Raw genomic sequence first — 20,498 nt, 5'->3', positions numbered from 1 at the left:
CTAACAGATATGTTGTGCAGATGTCTCAGATACCGTAGGCATTTAGAGGACTACTTTTAGGCAACTAAATCGGTACCTCTATCTGGACAACGTTGTGCTGCACTAAGCGTCTGAGCAACTTCCACACACTGCAGGGTGTGCAGCATGGATTGACCCTAAGAAGGTGCCCTGTTCCCCCAGCTGGCAGATAATGCAGGGGCTCTTGTGTTCTCAGGTCTACTCCTTCAGCAGTTGCCTCCTTCTCTGGCAGACCTTCTCCTTCCTGCTCTCTCTTGATATCTGGTGTTCACACCCTGTGGTGGCCTCAGGTTGGTTTTCTGAGTGTGGAAGAAGCCAGGGTAATGCTACGCTTCTCCTGAAGGATGGGAGTGTCTGAGATGGGTGGCAGGGTGTGCTGCCAGGACAAGGAACCCTAACCCTAGGACAGGTCTGCAGTGGCTGTTAAGGAGCATGGCCAAGGATGAGTGAGAAATGGGCTCCGTAAGTTGTGCTCAGGGTCGTGCTCATTCAACAATCTCCTCCAGACGTTGGAGGCACAAAGGTGACTTCTGGCTTTATTTGTCCCCAGCTATTCTGTGGATCACTTCACTTCAGGCACAGCACAGCTTAATGTTTCCTGCCGTATTGTTTTTCTCTTCCAACACCAGCCACCCACTCTTTCTGCCTCTTTCCCAGGCTATTTTAACACCAAGTTTTTAATGTCAATATAGAGACAGAATATCCCTTATTCCTACCCCAAAACATTTGGAAATGTAGCCTTGCCCCATACAACCTCTTCTCTCAAAATCATCGAAGCTAATAGCAACATCACTCTCCGGCATCCTGCCTGCAGGTTTTGGTTCCCCACAGATGGAGTTTTCATTTAATCAAGCTCAGACTGAATGAAAGCAGCACTATTAATTAAACAATGGCCCATCTGGTGCATTGCAAGTGTCTACAATACTGAGAGATTAATATCAATTACATCAGAAGCTGAAGGGATGCTAAGACCTGCAGAGACACATTGTATGGATCGTGTTAGAAACCAGACAGAGGAAGAGTATGGTCCTGTGGAGAGGTTTCTGGACAGGGAGCAGGGGATGCTGGATCCTGTTAGTAGCTGTGAAGCTGATATTCTCTGTGTGGTTGGACCTGTCACTCCTGGGAAGGTGAAAGTCAAGGAGAATTTGGTGCATCAGTCCCAGGTGTAATTTTGAAAATACATCCTGCATTGCTGTGCCCTAGAGTCCCACCACTGTTAGATGCTGTAATACTATCCACTTTTCTCCAAAACACACTTCAGGAGGTACAGAGAAAACAGTGTACAAGGACTAGGGGTAAAAAGCTGGAACATCTGTTTTCAAATCCCAGTCTGTAGCGTTTCAAAGTTCAGTGTGTCATTTCCTGGCTCCAGCCCAGACACTTTCCTGTTACCAGTCAGACAGTTCTTGCTCTAAACTTGTATTTTGGGTAAATGTTGATTTGGAAACCAGATTGTGTTTTCTACAAATCATATCCCAGCCCACTGGTGCGGCCAGTGGTCTCCTGTCTTTTCTATGTCCATCATTCTGTAATAGCATCCATCCAGAAATCCAGAACAGATGTCACATGTGCAATGAGACTGGCATGTCTGGCACTGGAGCAGTACAGATGAAATACAATCATTGTGGGATATATTGGGCCCCCACTTTTGCCTGTGGTGGCAGTGGTAGGTGTGTGTGCAGTTTAATCGTGTCCTGGGTTCAGTTATGAGAGCACAAGGAAATAGGATTTTTTTTTTTTTTTTAAATAATAATAAAAGAAACCAGCGCTATTGTGTTATTTTTAGAGCAGCTAAAGGCAAGCAGTTGTGTGCAGTAAACACTGAACACCTGTGATGAATAGCTATTCAAGCAGAGATGGAGAAGTGTCACTTCATGGTAAAAAAGGAAAACCTATGTCTGAGACAGCAGCAGTTACAATGCATTTGTTATCAGATATATGAGCTTTATGTCTTCCACGTTTAGCTGTTCAGGGATGCTAAAATATTACAACAAGCACTTCTGGACCAAAAGTCTCCTGTTTAAGACCCTGACTGACAACTCACACCAGGTCTTGTTCCCTCAGAAGACAAAGCTGATTTCCAAACACAGGTCTGCAGACTTTTTGCTTGAACAGAGATTAAGTCAATCAGATGCCAATACTTTCCTACTTTTCTTTTTTTTTTTTTTTTTTTTTTTTTTCCCTTAATAGATTTCAATAATTATTTTGGCTTCAGGCTGAGTAAATTCAATGTCAGACACATTGGCTTCCTACACTGTAAAGCTGCTTTGGCCAGATGGAATAAAGCAAGGGTGGGAGAACCAGGCTGGAACAAATAGAAACTGTCCCAGCCCTCAGATTTAATAATCAGCCTGGCTCGACAAGGTTTGGAGGCTACAGGAGTCTTCAGATGAATAAACACTTTTCTGCATATCCTGTGGGCTGAAAGGCTCCTCACAAGTTTCTTGTCCCATATGGGGCCACAGGTGGGCAGATACATTGGTGCTTCTTAAGCAAGTGCTGCCCCTCAAAGCAGAGAAACAGATTCATGAGCTGGTCACACAACTTTATGCTGCTCGGTGCATGGATGGGGTCTGGGTACTGATTTTCACATTTGTGAAAGCTGTGAAAAGAAAGTGTCTTTGTGCTTGGTTCTGCAGTCTCCAGCTTACACTGGATGCTGCTGCACGGGGCATAACTCTTACTGGGATGCACCTACAATCTGGGGTGATCTTTCTTTGGGGAATGGGATATTGAAAAGGATTTTGATGCAGCTGTTCATATTATCCTGCAAAAACAAAACAACAAACAAACAAACCTAGCTTAATTTCCTTTGTTTTTCAGGGGCTGAGGATGTAGAGATGTCTCTTAAGCAACACAGATACACTTTTTTTTCTTCCTATGTTGCAGTTCATGGGAATCTGGAGGCAAGCATGGGTCATATTTGCAGCCCATATTACCAGCCCTCCTCTGACACCTGTGTTCAGGAGAGAAGAATTGTCTTTGGGTTGACACAGGGACACTTGGCCATGGTTGACTTGTTCCCTGCTCCCCAATTTTAAATGGGAATTCTACCATTTTAGTCTATTAGTAGTTTTCCTCTCATTTATTTTATTTTATTTTATTATTTTATTTTATTTTATTTTATTTTATTTTATTTTATTTTATTTTATTTTATTTTATTTATTTTATTTTATTTTATTTTATTTTATTTTATTTTATTTTATTTTATTTTATTTTTCAGAAAGATGAAAAAGGAATGTTGAATGAGAACTGCCAGAACAGTTTAGAGGAAGCTCAAATACTGTTTTCCTGTAATGCTTTCTCCTTTGTGCTATGGGGTATCCCTGAGAGTAAAAAATGAACAGGTAGTTGTAGCTGAGAAAGCCTCCAGGGACAGCTTCAGGAGTCATCTAGATTTAGAACCACAAGGAACAAAGAAATAAAGTTGACCTTGTAGATGCCTCAGACCTATCCAGGATTCAGGGAGATTTCCAGGTTAAAGCTCCTGTAGATCTAATGCAAGGCAGGGAAGGCAAAGGGCTAATGCTAGCTCCAGCCTAATGGTGTAGAACTGAGAGGGTTAATTATTTTCTGCTGACCTCATAAATCTCTGGTCAAAGCAGTGTTCTCAACTAAGTGAGCGTAAGGCCTCCTTGGCAGAGATAAGGGATTGTTACCACCCCTGAAATAAGATTTGGGGATGGGACGCATCCATGTGGATCTTGTTTGCACATCTGTCCCCGTGTAAAATCTACATGTTTATTTTTATTGATGCTCTCACAGTTTGACAAATACATTTTTCTATGAAGAGAAACATAATTAACTTAAGGCATTTATATTAATCAGAAGGGGAAAAAATCATGCAAAACGGGTAATTTTGCACAGAACAAGTCGGGTAACCTAATGAATATAGATGATGCTGATTTATGTGTTTACCAAAAAGTAAAACTGAGCTGGGGGGAGGGTGGGGGGGGAGGAAGAAAACAGACCAGGAAAATGGACTGTTAAATGATGCTCTATGATTTTTGTGGAGTCCTGCTCAGGAAGTGTTTCAAATGCAAATGCAACTTTTCAGTGTGCTTACTGGGACTAAATTACTCAGAACGACAAACCAAGACATTATTGGATTCACTGTTTCTAAATGATGGGCTGACCCTCAGTCCCACAAATGAGCCACACTGGTAAGTGTTTTTAGTTGTTTACTCATCTGGGAGCTGTAGGGCACAGCCATATCGATTGGGAGCTCTTCTGGTGTCCTGAAGCAACATTTCTGTAAAGACTCTGTACAACTGCAGAAGGAAGGATTTGCAGAATTGCTCGGTGTTTTGGTCACATGGTGGTGCACTTTGAGCACACACTTTAAAATCAGGCCTTAATAAATCAGGCACCTTCTAACTGCTTAAGAGTCCTGTCTTGTACAACCAGTGTGACTTTTCTTCCAAACTGAAGCCAGAAAAATGAAGCCATGTGTGAGCCTGAGCATACAGGTTTGTTGGTTTTCAGTCACCCACCTAGTTGGTGGGTGACTGAAAGAGCTTTTTCTTAGCGGTTGATTGAATGTACTTGCTGATACTGACCAGATAAACTCTGATTTCTGCTTTTGTCCTGGATTCAAATGTTCTCTGCAGAATCTATCAGGAGAAACAGGACTACCTGACCTTGATGAGGAGCCTTGATGAGCAGGCTCCTTGGAGGTACTGAGGATGGAGAGATCCATGGTGCCTGACCTCCCGTCTCATTGCTAGAGATCATCCTTTAAGAATCAAGCTGCAGAATGCTGGTTAACATGGCAAAGGTTGCTCTGGTCTACTCTTGCTTTTCCGTAGTTTGCAGGGTTGTGGAGGTGGAAGCTGGCACCAATATTAACCATACTTAAGCAGGAAAATATCAACTGAATGCATTTCTTTTAATACTGAGACACTTGTGCCTATCCCAATAGATACATACCTCCTACTGACCCCACAGGGTGAGATGGAAGCAGTTATTTTCATCAGCAGGCTACTGCTACTCACCACTGCTGATCTGTAATAGCTCCTGTTTTTTACCAGGGAGGAGGTGCATTTTGCCAGAAAGCGAACGCAGACATAAAACTCACTTTCTTTTCCCTAGGAGGTGCATCAGATACTTGTGGGAAAAAAGCATAGGGTTGAAATGCCAATTGTGTAATCAGTGACAAAATTCCTATGGGCTTCAAAGGTGCCAGATTTGCCTGTAATGCACAAGCTAGTTTTACAACCAGATGCACAACACACTGAGGGGAATTCTCTCTGATCCCATTTGATGCCTTTAAGTGTGTAAATGGAAGGATTTTTGGTAGGTTTAAATGTACTGGATGTAGGAACAAACGATTTACCTTCAGAGATACATCTAGCCTAGTATCTCAGACCTAGTACAAGAACTTGATGCCCCAAGGGAAATCTAAAGAAGTCCTAATGTACCCCAAAAGACATACAATGGACTCTTTCATGTTTCCTCTTTCCTAAATAAAAGCAGGGGAAATCCAGGCACAAGACTCTTCTTAGCCTCAAGTCTCCAGGAGGAATTATTACCTCAGATATTCAATGCAGTTTTATCAGAACCTGTCACAGCTCTGAACATGGCAGTCTCAGATTCACAGCTTTGTTTGCTTGGGTTGCCTAACATGACTAGATCTGGGAGTCATATTTTATTAATCTTTTAAACAATCAATAATTAAAAACAATAAACTTTGTTGGAAGGCTCCTTTTATCCCAGAGCATTCCAGAGAGGTTTGCAGACTGCATTCAGGGAGCAAGGGAGCACAGAGCCACCTCTATGGTGGCACATAGCAGCAGTTTAAGGCTGCACTGTTTGATGTCTGTTGGAAAGTAAATGAAAAATATTACTTACTACTTCATCTTCAGCACAAAATGGGGGGAGACTTAATATACTGATCTTCAGTAATGTTTCTGCAAGCATTTCTCCAGGACTGCAAAACACTGATACTGCTACAGTAAGAATGGGATTTGAGTGCTCCTGGAAGTAAATTTATCTTTAGTGAAAACCACACATTCATAGCTTTTATTGCTTGTTGCCTGCCCTTGTCCACTGGTGTGTGATCCAGGGTACATTCCTCAGCAAGTTTTCTTCAGAGCCTTCAGCAGGAGGCACCCCATGGCACTGAGGTTGGGACCTCCAAAGGTTTGATATGAAAATGGAGCAAACATTTCTCCCAGCAAGAGCTGTAAAGCACAAATACCACATGCTATGGGAAAGGCTTGTGCTTCCGTCACTACTGCAATACAGATTGGGTGTTTTTTTAAAGACCAGACCAAACAAATGAATCAGGAAAGCCCTGTAATGTGGAAGGCTGGACTGGGTGATCAAGGTGTTTTCTTTCTGGTTCTAGTGTTTGCAAAATATCTCAAAGTTCAAGCTCTTACTTCTTTTGGATTCAAAATTGTTCTGCACCCAAAAGGAGTGATTCATGTTAGTAGTTAATTTTCAGTATAATTCTCTTTAATGTTGTAGTTCAAGCTTTTTCTATGTATTAGGGACTGTCCATTTTTTCTTCAGCCTCAAAAACTGCTGAATAATTTATTCAGGGAGTTCTAATGAAGAATAAAATAGAAGTGCCACCCATAGGCAGAAAATGGGCCTGGAAATCTTAATTGGAAAACTTCTGAATATTATGAATGACTGAAAGCTATGTTGTCTCATGGTTTTAGGCTCTTTCTTGCTGCAATCTGAACCACTAGGACATCTGTCACTGTCCCAAGGCCTAGCTTGATTTGATTAAGCTTTACAGGGTGTTGTAAGAGGTATACCCCTCTGCTAAGATCTCTTATATCCATGTATATAAATATGGGGAACAGATTGCATGAATGAACAAAACTGGCATATGATGGGGGCAAAAACTCTGGCAACTTGGACTATTAAATTATCGTGTGAGACACACTGAATGCAATCGTCTTTCTGCACCTCTGCAGGGTATCTTTGTTGAGGTTTTTGTCTGGTGCAGCCACATCACTGCAATTTGCACCTGTGAAAGTCTTCTGAACCTAGGCAAAACCTGAGCTACTGCTCTGGTGCAAGCCATGTCACTTCAGGTATACTGCTTTTCCTGCTGCTATTATTATTAACACATTTCTTCACTGCAAATAATGACCAGAGGTTCAGGGCATGCAATTAAACCTAGGAACCTCAGTACCACTGGACTCTTGGAAAAGAAACAGACTAAAACAATCCAGAAATAAATTCAGTGTTTTGTGATTTATGCACATTTGCAGAAGTCCCAGAGAACTGCCAGTCTTTGTCTCACTGTTTCTCATCTGTAAATAAAGAATACAAGAACCCATGAAAACGGTCCCTTCTGAAATTTGTCGATGCAGTAGCGATCATTTTTCCACAAATGTTTAGCTCCATAGTTGTCTGTCTCTTCCTTTCAGCAAGCACAGAAGTGGAGGTGTGGTGCAGATAATGTCGTCTGGGAGTGCTCTCGAGCCACGACTGCTCTGCGGCAGCCTCCCACGTGCAGCTGGGTGGCGGAGATTGGAGAGCTCTGCTTTCTTGCACAGGAATGGGGGTAAGACTGACTAGTGGGAGCTGGAAAAAAAAAAGTAAGAAAACGAAACAAACAAAAAAACATATCTTTTTTTTTTTTTTTTTTTTTTTTTTTTCCAGAATAAGTTCTGATTAGATAATTGCTGCTGAAGAGGCCCAGCTGCATTGCCTGAATTCAGTTTTCTCTCTAAACACTGCCACCTATTTGTGTTCCTGCTTTCCCCTTATCCTTTGATCCTGGCCATGCCTTCACCTGTTCTGTCCTTGAATTTATCTACAGCTGAGAAAAATTTTCAGTACATGGTATTCATCACTGGGTAGCCTCTTCCCTCTCAGGCACTTTCATCTCTCCTTTGAACCCACGTTTCCTCCTGCTCAGCTTTTGTTTCTCTGTTTAGCGTCTCGTTATTCTGAGGGTCAAGGATGCTGCATAAAACCAAAGGGTTTATGTGTTCAGTTTCCCATATGGAAATTTTCAAGGGGCTATTGTATAGCCTTCCGAAGGATACAGATTGCAAAGCAAATCATTGCTTTTGCTTTTGAACACCGGAGATTAAGGTTAGGGGCACACAAACACCTTACGTCTTGCCATACGTCAGTAACTTCACAGCAGCTGCCTATGCATAGGATATCTTCCCTTTGTGTGTGCAGAAGGGTGTGCCCCTCTTACCACAGGGAATGAGCTGCCTCTCATTTAAAGTTGAGTGCACACATGCATGGGCAATCATAACAGTGTGGCTAGTGTGGCACCTTGTTCATCACAAATGTGACCCCCCCATCATGCCACTGACAATCACAAGTAACCTTTGAGCCCTGCTTTTCCTTCTCATCCGGTCCCATGCTGCATTGTACTGACTCCTTTTGGTGTTGTCTGTCTTCTGCATTCCCTGTTAAAATGGCAAGGGGAACCACTCAAGTCATTTCTCATCTGAAGAGAAGAGCTAAGAGTGATAACTAGAGTACAGCAGAGCTTTTTATTTCCAGAGTGTTTTGTCTCCTCCCCTCACTCCCCATACAGATGGCTGAAAGCTGTTGGTAACAGAATCTGGAGCATCATTTTCCAATCCAAGGAAAAGCTGCCTGCCTGTGCTGAAAGCAACATTTCACCCATTACTTATGGACAAAGTGCCACGCTAAGGGACATGCTGTTGCACAGGAAAAGTGATCATATTTCTGTAGACACAGTGCTTCACACTGTAGCTAGACTAAGGGGCCAGGCATGATCCCAAATGACACAGGAAACCTTTAACTGCAGAGAGAACTTAAGGACTGCAGATTTTGTTGTTTTTCTTTTCCATGTGGTGTATAGTTTTGGCCATCACTGAACAGACCTCAGAAATAAGACCCATTCCTGAAGACATATGATCATGAACTCTCTGCTGAAACTGTATTTATCTTGGTAGACTTATTTTCTTGACCAAATTTCTGTTTAGAAAAATATAACAGATATTAGTCTATAACTTTGCCCTAAGGAGATGGTACCACCTGCAATGGATCATGTATATATTAAAACACATTTAACAAAAAGATGCAAACCTTTTCACCATCATTATCTTAGCTGATTTTGATCATAATAAGACTTCACACTTAGAGCCATGTTTCTTCTGTAGATCTCACATTATTGTGCAAATATGAACAAATAATACTGTTGTATTTATTGTACAGAGGAAAACTTTGGCACTAAAGAGGAAAATGAAAAACTCTAGGATAACTCTAGACTGAAGTTCAGGTCTTTTGCTACATATCCTTATTCCCCAGAAAGCTTTTTTTTTTTTTTTTTTTTTTTTTCTCTCTGCTTCCTCCCTGATTTTTCCCTTCCTATCTTATATTCTTGTACTGTTCTGATGTACTGTTAAACAGCTAACACATTCCTTCCTGAAGGGGTATGGTTCAGCTGGTGAAATTGTCCCTGTGTATCAATGACTGTAGAGCATTTTAAAGCTTTTCTTGAAAAAAGAAAAAAGAAAAAAAAAAAAAAAGAGAGAGGTTTTAGAAGTTATTTCTGGAGATAAAACTGTGCCAGAATGACCTAGACTTTGAATGCACTTCTGAGTCCAAATGTTACTAAATCTATAACACAATAGAGTAAAAAGCAGCTGAATCTTTGGACAGAAACTCCAAAACTTTGATGTTTGGCTCCAGTGTCCACATTTGGAGACTCTTTCTGGATGGTTTCAACACTGAGGATCTTGATGGTGCTTTGTACATGAGTGTTGTGCATAGATCTCATGTTGATACCTTTCTCTCTCATGTTTTTTTTTTTTTTTTTTAATATCCTGAAAATCTAATAAAGGTACTGAGTATTTCCACAGCATTTCTTTTCTATGGAAATAATTGCTGTAGCTGGTACAGTGGTCCTTGGCAGTGCTCGAGGGCTATCCGTGTCATTCAGAAGGACCATGTACAAGAACCTGCCATAGTACTAGGGAAGGGCTGGAGATTTTTATTTTTTTTTATAGGAAACTCACTGATAGATTGGTCTTTTGGTAATAAATGGCCCATGCCTGTTTTTTGTTGCTTTTGATTTTAAGGGTTTTAAAGATAAGAGTTACCCTTTAAGGGTAACTATAATTTCCAAAGTTATCAGGTGTGCTTATTCATTTGTTTCTCATGGGATGTTTTAAAACTATACCTATATCTAGAGCTTCACCTAAAAAGTGAGTTTTAAAGATGTCTGCAACTAAAATAGGATCAACAAATTCTTATTGTCCGTGTCAGATGCCCTGAACCAGCTGTAAACTGGAGGTGGGTTGGTGACCAGTGAGGGGCTTTTGCTATCAGAGAAGACAGGCTCATCCAAGACTGAATAAGCAACACATTCATATTCCTATACCATCACTCAGATATTCTCAGACAATTAAGCAGGGGAAATGAATTTAAAATTGAATACTCTTTGGTACAGCTTCTTGAAATTACTTTTATTAATCAACATTGATTTTTAAAACATTTTTTACATAATAGTGTCATAATTTTTCCTGTTAAAGAGAATAGTGGGGAACCTGGAAAAAGCTGGGGAACTAATGAATCTGATTTTGTATTCCATGTGCCGTGGCCCAGAAGCCAGGCTATGACAGATTTCTTTATTGAACCTTCCGGCAGGCTTTTTGTGAGAGTCATTTTGTAAATGAGGGTTTGTAAGCCGTGACCATGGAAAAGGATCTTTGTCCATAATAGTGGATGGTTCGAGGGCCTGATTAATAGAAGTGAACAAAGGCTTTCACCTTGAAGGTCATCCATTCAGATTCAGCCCAATCTGACAACTTCTTTGCTTCTCAGAACTGTAAGGGATAGGAAGGATAAGAGAGAAATCCAGGCAGCAAACTGCACCACAGAAGTATACACTGGGGGCAAGAGGGAGGATGCTCACATCATTAGGGCCACACCTCCTATAAGGGATTAATTTGTCTGCTAATCTCCCTAGGGACCTCTTGTGTTAGAAGGCTCTGCACTGCCCAATGGAGAAGCCTCTGTCTCTCTGTGGTCTCTTTAGGGGGCCTAAATGGATTAATCAGCTGAATTGGTTCATGTAAATACTTCCCTAAGTGTGAGTCCTAGTGGTAGGCTTTCTGGGAAGACTGAGAATCAATTGGCTTGTCACTAAGAACTGCTTCTGCCATGCTGCATGTGTTGTGGCAAGGCAAGTTGAGTGCGTTGAGATTCCAAGAGCTTTTATCACCTTCTTGGCACAGGCATTTCCTATTTCCCTTAGTTGCTCTGTCTCTTTCTAGCTTTGGATTTCTCTGTCACATTTCTGGACAGAAACTGCTTCCTGCAATCATACAGAGCCTGGATCGTTGAAGAGAGATGATCCTCTTATTGCCTCTGATTGCTATTACAAAAGCAATATGTTGCACAGAGGATAAGGAGGAGATAATTTCACCGGTGCTGCTTGTGCTGCCTCTATTTTGTGAAAAGCTTTTGAACTGTGTTAGGACTGCCTAGAAATGAGTGGTACGGGGATGTAAAAAAAATGTTTTCTTATGAGCATGCAAAACCCTTAAAATTTTGTTCATGAAATGAGGGATTAACCCCATGAAATCTATGTATTCAAAGATTCTGTGCCATCTTTAAACTTATTTACACATACCTGCTGGCCTGATTGGCTAGTCAAGAATTCACTGAAGATTAGGAAGAAAAATACTTATTTGGGTTCATTCTTGGATCAGTGATGCAGCTCGATGTTAAATGGGGGAAGGATGGAAGGAGGAAACCAAATGAAAATCATACAATAGAGTGGAACTGTAGGAACTGGGAGGAAAGGGTGATAAGGCAGTTTATTGCTGTTTAAGCATCAGCTAATCACTCCATTAATCAGAAAATCAAAACCAGGCTGCAGGATGATTGGGTCAATTTACTAATTCTCATTAGTGGTGTGAGGGAAGAAGTGATGGGGGTTGGCTGATGTGCCTTCCCTGTACTGCTTTTCAAGTGGTTTTGGACATAATAAAAATGTGTGATATAAGGGGTGAAGTATGGTTTAGCTGTGGCTTCTAGGACAGAGGGGAGGCAGGCTTATGCATAGGACTGGATGGAGTAATTAGTAAGCTCATCTCCCTACTTGCCGGTTTGCAGGTGATCTTAGAGACCACTGGAGACATGCCTTAGAGACCACTGGAGTCATGCCATGAGCTTACCGTGGCCATATGTGTCTTTGTCTGTTGAATGACCCGATGCCAGGAAAACAAAACTGTGAGTATTGTTATCTTAATGGCAGTGGAATAAACCCTTTATATCAGAGGGTCATGGCTCATGGATTAGTGTTGGAGACCCTGGCATTAGACACTAAGATAGTACCTTCAGAGAAATCAGTGCATCCATGCAGGCAAAATGAGTTTTACTTTGTTTACAAAAATGATTATTGCTCACAGTGGTATTTCCTAATGCTTCTGAACAGTTTTTATTGCATACCTCCAAAATGCTGTATAAACTTTATGAATTTAGCTTCAAAACATGGTCTGCCTTCCTTAGCATCTCCTCCTGCCCACCCTTGCCCTACTTTTGTATGTGATTATGGAAGTTAGGGCATGAGTTGCAAATTGTGAATTTAACGGTGCACTGCTTACAACTGGAAAGAGCTGCCAACTGCTAATTATTCACCAAAAAAGTTCGTGGATGACTGTGAATAGCAGGTACATCTGAGAGTTTTCCAATCTGCCCCTGGACAATTCATAAGCCCAGAAATGGCAACATTCATTGTATGATTTATTTGTTGTGAATTGTTTACTTGGCTCTGCTCCCATGTCTATAACACCAAGCCAACAGCAGTGGAACCAAAACAGACTTTCTCATGAGATATCCAGAGCTTCCTTTTTCAAATCTAGCCAGAAAATACAAGAAGAACAGCTTTTCTTGTGGCATTTTAGTATTTCCAGTCCCTGTTGGATTCCAGAAGCACAGAAGCAGTAGAAAAATAAGAGAGAATAAACAGAGAATAAATTTCTTTAAAAAGATCTATACCAAACAGAAATTACTGGTACCCAGCAATCCCATCATCACATCCAGGCTGTGCTTGTGTGTTGTCTTGCAGGAAACCATGCTGGGCAATCACAACATTCCCTTTGGGACCTTGTGAATTTTAAAATCTCCAAATGAAGCAGTAGAAAAACATGTAGGGTTGACGTAGGTTTGGTACCTGCATGTGTCCTGAATTATCTCTGGTGTGTCTGCAGATAAGTAAAATGCATGTAGTCAGGATCCTGTAGCAGCCTGACAAGAAAACATTATTTAAAGGGAACTATGGAGATCCAACACTGTGCTAATTTTCAAAAATGAAGCTGGCCCTGGGTAGTCTCTTTGTCAGTTAGGTCTACAGAACTCCTCTTGGCTCTTCAGCTACAGAATACTGTGTGAGGGCTGTCAGCTCTAGCTCTCCAGGGTGGCTCCAAATTTTAAGAAAAAAATCCAAACCCTAAAATCATTATTTTTATTTACTGCTAAAAAAAATCTTATATATTTTGGGGATATTTAATAGTTTGTGGACTGCTTATTGAGCAGTATGTGTATACCGAGGGCCATATTTTCACATCTCAGCAACTATGAGAGCTAGGCAGACTAGAAGAAGAACAACAAAAAAGATCCATCTCTGGACTCCAGGAGCTGGAGCATGAAGTAAAACACTGGTTTTATGAAAAGTGGCAAAACCAATCCCTGTTCTTTCTCTGGTGATTCGCCTCGTGACATTTTCTTCTCTGTTTCCAGTGTGTGCTGTCAAAATATTTCATTCCTCTTCAGTCTCTGTCGTGACTGCAGATGATCCCAGCTCCTCCCTGGCCCCCTGCCTTGTTTCTAGTTGGAAAGCATCATGCTTTTAGGTAACAGATGCTTGACAGCCTAAAGAAGCCACCTAGAATGAGGAAATAATCTCCTGAAATTGAATGGGAACATTAGCCTGGGCTTCCACATGTCAGATCTGAAAGAAGAGGGGAAGTGTTTTTGCTGTGGCCTCAGGCAGAGCCAGGTTGGTGGGGTTGCCATAGCAATCGACATGTTTATCAAATCAAGGCCTCCGTAATGAAACAGCGAAAGATGCAATTCAGAGAACATTGAAAGTGAAATATACATATCAGTGTGTATTATGTTGCAAGAAAAGTGAGCAAGAAGATCGAACTGTCTCAGTGGTTTATGTATAAATGAAAAGACAGAGCCTCCTTTTGCTCTGAGCAACATAAATGACACATTTGCAGTGACTTCAGTGTCAAGAGGTGATATTGATCAAAATACAAGTAGTGTTGTGGCACAAGTGCAAATCTCAAGAGGCATTTAGATGTGCAAAATAAACTTCTATTTAGTTCATGTTATCCTGTGTTGGTTAATGACATCTTCTCCATTTCTCCAGTTTTCATTGAAAGAAATAGTCAGGCAACCAGAAAGTAGTAGTGATAATTTGGGCCTCTGCTTGAGCTGAGTGAAATAATCCTTAAAAGCCATGGTGGCTTATTACATAAGACAGCATTTGCCTATAGAGTATTGATCGCCTCGTGGGAAGATCCAATTTTAAGATTAAGAAGATTGGAGCTATGGGGTAGTAACAGATGGTTGCTATTTTTTTTTTTTCTTAATTCTTGCACTGTTAATGATATAAGCACAACCTTGTGCTATGCAAGCTAGTGTACCAATTGAGCTGGTTGCAAAGGGTAACAGTATTAACCCCTTGTTCAGTCATGGAGAAGTATGATAAATTTGACTGGAAGAAATGGACAGCTCCAGGCATCCAGTTTGTATGAGAGATCTGATGGAAGTGCTAAGATGTTTGATGGAAGTGTCTTGGCAGATTCTGTGCCTGCTTGTGCAAGACACTCACACAGCTTGTGGAGTGGGCGTTTGCACACATTGCTGCCTTAATCTGTCCTGGAAAGTTTCATGATGGAAACAGAGATAGAGCTGAAAGATGATAGTCAAGGTCTGCAGAGGCACTGTCTTCCTGAGTGACTACAGAGAGGTCTGGAGAGGTTAATAACACACACAGCTAAATAAGTCTAAGACATTCCCCTTGAGTATAAGGTTATAACTGAGTAAATTGCACTCTTCAAAAAATCCCTGCTTACATATTTAGCCACTGTTGGCTATGTGTCTACTCATGTCCAAGTGTGTATGTGTGAGTGACTGGAACGATTCCCAAGGTTAATTACTAAACCCACCAAAGTTCTTGACTCATTTGGAGCTGATGGAGACCACTGCACGTAGTCTTCACATTTATCAAACAAACATGATTACGCTGGCCATGACACACGGCTTGACTAATAGTGTATCAAACTGAAAACCCCTGCCTTGAGATGCATCTCGGCCACAGAAAAAGTCTCACACATCACAAAATGGCAGCTGATGTGGGAGGAAAGTATTGCTCACCCACTGGATATTCCCCCTGCTGTCTTGTTTTAAATTACACTGCATAACTGGTAACTGCAGAAATGTATGACATAGTCTAACTTGGAAGCTTGGGTTGTATTTGCTAGTTCTTCCTAAGCAGGTTTCTGATTGTAGGACGCAAAGTAGTCTAGTTGGCTGTGTCCAGTGGGTTAATAAACAAAAACATCATTATTATCTTTGAAATGGTGTCTGAACCAACTGCCAGTGAACTTCCCCCAAAGTTTTCAGTGGGAAAAAGAATTGTGAACAACTGGGGAAGAACATCTCCAAAGCATCTGAGAAGCCCAAGGCAATGTGCTGATCTAACATCCCCTAACCGCCTTTGCAAAGATGTTGTCAGCATAGCTGTGTGTCACTGAGCTGCTGCCACACAAATCAGAAGTTCCTCTCACTGGCTCGCCTCCTGAGAGAGTTACTGTCAGTGCTTCATGTCCTCACCTTTTATTGCATGTTGCTGCAACCCCCACAAATGTCCTTGTTAAGAAGGTTTCTCCAGGAGGAGCTTTCTGTCCCTGAAGTGCACATCTTTTAAAGTCTGTATTCTGACAGACACAAGCAAAATTGCAAACCCGTAAACAGATACAAAGGCTGGGCAATGAATCTGTCAGTTCCAAGGTTAGTTAATTTATAATCTGAAGGTCTTTTCCACTTCTAAGGCAATAATTATTATATCCTTAAAAAATGTGATTATGTTCCTGATTCAACACTAACTTAGGTGTGCAGTTATGGACATCCCTACTTAATAGAGCCCTTAAATATATGATTAAATCCTGCTACAGCCCACTCTTTGGAGTTAAGCTGAACTGGCACTTAATTCATTACTGCTTTAATAGACCTTTTACAAATCCAATCTAAATATGAAATAATGAAGCAGGAAGTACCATCCATAACAACAGAATGATGACATTTATTAACAGAGGTAGTCCTGAGTGCAATCTTCGTTTAGAATAGATTTTCCTCTTTGGTTAAGTGGAACTGTACCTTGGCTGCCCTGTAAGAACACTGGCTGCTGCACCTTTGATGTTAAGTTTCTTGTCCTCCCATACCTCCTCAACTGTGAGCAAGGGATGGTGGCAGAGGTGTGGTGCCAGACTTTGGGCATCCCATTGCGTGCTGAGCAGGCCCCTGGAAAAAATTACAACACTCAAGGGGATGTTCATGGGACCTTCAGCTCGAGACAGCGATGGGGGATACCCATCATCAAGTAGGGATGTAGCTGGTGTGAGTGCAACCTACCCCCATCCCCAGATACTGTGGGATTCCCATCTTGTGCTCTGCCTTGTGCTTGAAGCTCTTTGTGACTGCATTGCTGGTCTCTTTGTGCTTGGGCTTTGCCTATTGTCATAAAGGCACTTGAATGGCACAGCCTGGGTGTTAGATATCTGCCCAGTTTATATTTATAGAGATTGTAAAATGTTTTAAAGTGGGAAAATGATAAACTGATAATAGAGCTAAGGTAGGAAGACCTGACCTAAGAAACTCGAGAACTGCTGATTTAGAGCAATAAGTTTCTTAAGGAAAAGAAAACAAAGGAAATGAAATCACCTTTGAAATCTGGACAGGCTTTATGATGATCCTTTTACAGTTTGAACATGTGGGTGTTTCACGTAGCGGGATTTGGCAGAAAAGCCAGCTCAGCTTTATTTACAATCTCTTTATCTACTGGAAGATCTGCTGCACTTTAGCAATCAAAAAACAATGTAACTTTGACAATTATTTAAAAAGTGAAGAAAAGTGAAAAAGGAAAAAAGTTAAAAACACTATTTTTTTTTTCTTTATGCTATTTTTTTTTTCATACTTTTTTTTTTGTGGTCCCATGAACACTCTGCATATATCTTTCCTTGGTCACAAATATCAGCACCTCCTTTTTGTGAACTGTTGGGAATGGAAGAGGTTCAGTCATTTGCTGGAGTGAGAGGCATTTGCTCTCTTTAATTAGGAGCCAAACTGCAGGAGTCAGTGTGTGCCAAGGAGGAAGTCAGACTAATGAACCTCTTGCGTTGTTCTAATAAGAATTCAATGCAGTCATCGAGGACAGGTTGTCTAGATGCACACAGCTTATGATATAGGCACTGGTGGTGCTATAAAGTGAAGGAAGTTAAAATCAGGCAGAGAGTAATAAACAGAGGTGTCTCCCATCAAGGACTACAGAGACACTGGTCTGCAGTGGAAGGTGATATAAGGAGAGGCCAGTGCATGTCTGACAGCTGCTATTACTTGTGATCTGCCAAGCCACGTGCTCCTCATCCTGGACGAGGTCTGGTGGCCAGCATGGGACTTGTGCAGGGAGAATGGACACAGCTACTGTGCCTCTCTTCACTGTCTGCTGCTCCCTGCTCTGGAAAGAACCACATTTGCTTGCTGGGCCTGGTCTGCATGCAGGAATAACTCACATTCAAGACACACAGATGTCCCTGTAGGACACTGATGACAGCTGGCATCACCTGTCCTTTCAGTAAGCTCCTGCATGTCTTCTCTGGCAGCCGATCATCACTGGCCTAGGCAGCTGCACTTTCCCAAGCCTGGTTGAGGTCTGCTGGCTCTAGCTGCCATGATTTACTCTGCCTGAGTCTGAGTTATGTCCCTAGTTCCTATGAAAACTTAAGAATATTATGGACAAAATACCCTAATGATTCAGGGTTGCTGTGATTTACAATCTTAATTTGGTCCATCTGTGCATTAGGATGGATTGTAGGCTGGTCTGCTGTGATTTTCAGTTGGATTTCTACTTCATCAGTGAGTGTGATTAGGCCTGCCTTGTGGGGTTCCCTTGGGTATATTTTCTCAGATGGCCTGTGAATCTGAGAGTCTGGGTATAAACTTTGTGCCTAGAATGCAGATTAGGGAAAGACTTGGTTGTATATCCATCCCTTCTCATGCCCTGATACGTAAAACAAAGAAGAAAATTGCTATATTTCCCCAAAATGTGCCTGATGTGGATAATCAGGGGGGCAGGGGTTTGAGTGCCTCTTCAGCTAAAGCAAAACACAGCTTACATGAGCTCCATGTTTCTCTGCTGCAGAAGCTGGGAGGAAAGTTCACAGCAAGTGTCATAGGGAACTGCAGGAGATGGTGGGCAGGATCAACCTGGGTAGTCAGTGCAATGCCTGGAAGAATGGACTGGATGCTGTCTGTGCCGCAGACACAAGGCTCTTGTGTGATCCCAGGCAGACAGTTGTGTTTTCCATATCCTGCATGTACACTATGAGAGCTGTGGAGTCTGCTTTTCAAAATACAAGAAAGAAATCAGCAACTGGACTCCAAAGCAATTAAAGTACTACAAAACCTGGTGTCCCCTACCAAATCAGGCATTACATATGAAACACACAGAACTGGTGGACATTTCAGAGGTAATTTCTCAGTCCATCAGTTAGCCAAATCCAATTGGAAGTAACAATACCACTTATTTTCTCAAGATTTGCTGCATATATCAATTAACCAGTTTTTACAAACCACTCAGATGCTACAGCGATGAATGCTGTAAAGAACTCATGATTAATGTTGTATTCAGACTAGGTCTTCAGAGTGTACATAAATAAGGCCTGGGGCTGTACATAGAAAAATGAAGATGAAATGAACTACTGAGCAGCCACTTCTACGGGGAGCAGATCCTCTGTGCACTCCAAGTGGTGAGGGTGATTGGAGGTGGCATTTGTGGGCATGAAATTAAAGACCATGCCACATGTTTTGCCCACAGAGACCTGAAGCAAGGTTGCACAGACCTCTTTTTATTGTTATCTCCGAGCTTGTAACTTTACCATCTTTTAATTCATCGAGTGTGATTTATTTTTTTTTTAACCTTCTTGTACCCAGACACAACTCAAAGAGCTACTCTATTTGTGTCTGGGTACCCAAAGTATATATATATATATATATATATATAAAAGGGAAGAAAATGGTCCTGTTACATAAAAGATGAATGCTGGAAGTCATGTGGCTGGTAGTGATGTGCTGGTGCAACCTTGCCAAGAGTACTGTGCATTAAGTGGCCCTGTTTAGTACTCCTGGATATAATATTCGTTCCCAAGTCACTTTGTGTACCCTCTGTATCCAAACCCCTCTCCCCTTCACCCCTGGGTATCTATAGGATCATGTATTCACATGTTGAACTAGCAAACAGGAGGCAGTGAACTTCTAAGCCCAAGGTTCAGTGTTCATTTCCAAGGCTAAATGAGACTCGGATGCAATTCAACTGAAGTTTAGGTGTTTTCTGTCCTTGTTTCTTTGCAGGTGCATGAAAGATGTGGGGCCAAATAATCCAGTGGTCTCCAGTATCACAGAGCCTCAACAGGATAGCAAAGGGAGATACCTTCCAGGAGCTTCAGGAGTTGTCTCTCTGCTAATGCTTCCTGGGAGATCAGACCCCAGGGTGGATTCCTTTCACTTCTCTGATGTATTCACCCTCTTGCTGAACAAGATCTGAGCCCTCTTTTGAACAAACTAGCACTTTGCTGTAGAGGGAGTCCAACCTATACTAAACTACAGCTGGGCCAATCAGAGCTTGCCAGTTTGGTTTAAAAACAAACAATCCCATCTAATTTTCTCTATGTATATTTTTCCTGCATACTCTTTAGCATTGCCATGGCTTTTCTATAGCAGCAGGAGGCTATTATCTTGTCAACAATGTTCTATTGCATTGACATTATCTCTTAATTACACAATTACTTTGTTATGTACTGTAGTACGAGCAATAAAACATTTGAAGCACTTCAAGCAAATATAGTTTTAAAGGTTTAAAGGAAAAAAGACCCACAACCTTGATTCAAACTGTCTGCTAAATGTAAGTACTTTTTCTTTTGCTCTTGATGGATTAAGGAAGTAATTGTACAATTAGTGCTAGAAAAGGTGTAAGTAAAATAGTGCTGCTTGTTGGGATTGGTAAAATGGTGCTCTTTATCTTGTTATCTTGTACATGTCAAAAGAACTGGACTACTTTAATCATATCACTCCTTGTCCTGCCACCTTGGGACCCCTCCAAACTGACCCAGGTGTCCCCAGCTCATGCTGTGTGGCTGGAGTTGTGCTGATAACGCTGGGTCTGCTGCCTGCATTGCTGTGGAGGGCAGCCCTGGGTACACGCAGGGTTACCTCCCACCACCAGGCACACA

The 20,498-nt window shown here is 41.6% G+C and overlaps 1 long non-coding RNA gene across 2 annotated transcripts in view; it reads left to right on the top strand.

Moving 5' to 3' along the window:
• The window catches only part of LOC140002000 (uncharacterized), a 43,163-nt gene extending 23,055 nt beyond the window's left edge, over positions 1-20,108 (top strand). The window contains exons 2-4 of one of the 2 annotated variants that reach the window (XR_011807841.1): positions 7,410-7,546; positions 12,097-12,213; positions 19,621-20,108. This is a non-coding gene — a long non-coding RNA (uncharacterized lncRNA). Of the gene's footprint in view, positions 1-7,409; positions 7,547-10,959; positions 11,051-12,096; positions 12,214-19,620 lie in introns of those variants that run through there. The other variant, XR_011807842.1, reaches the window with a different exon arrangement.
• The last annotated feature ends 390 nt before the right edge of the window (positions 20,109-20,498 follow it).

The sequence above is a fragment of the Anas platyrhynchos genome, chromosome 3, assembly GCF_047663525.1.
Source record: "Anas platyrhynchos isolate ZD024472 breed Pekin duck chromosome 3, IASCAAS_PekinDuck_T2T, whole genome shotgun sequence".
NCBI lineage: Eukaryota > Metazoa > Chordata > Aves > Anseriformes > Anatidae > Anas > Anas platyrhynchos.
Note: the sequence above shows the minus strand (reverse complement) of the source record. Positions and strands in the feature narration are given on the sequence as shown.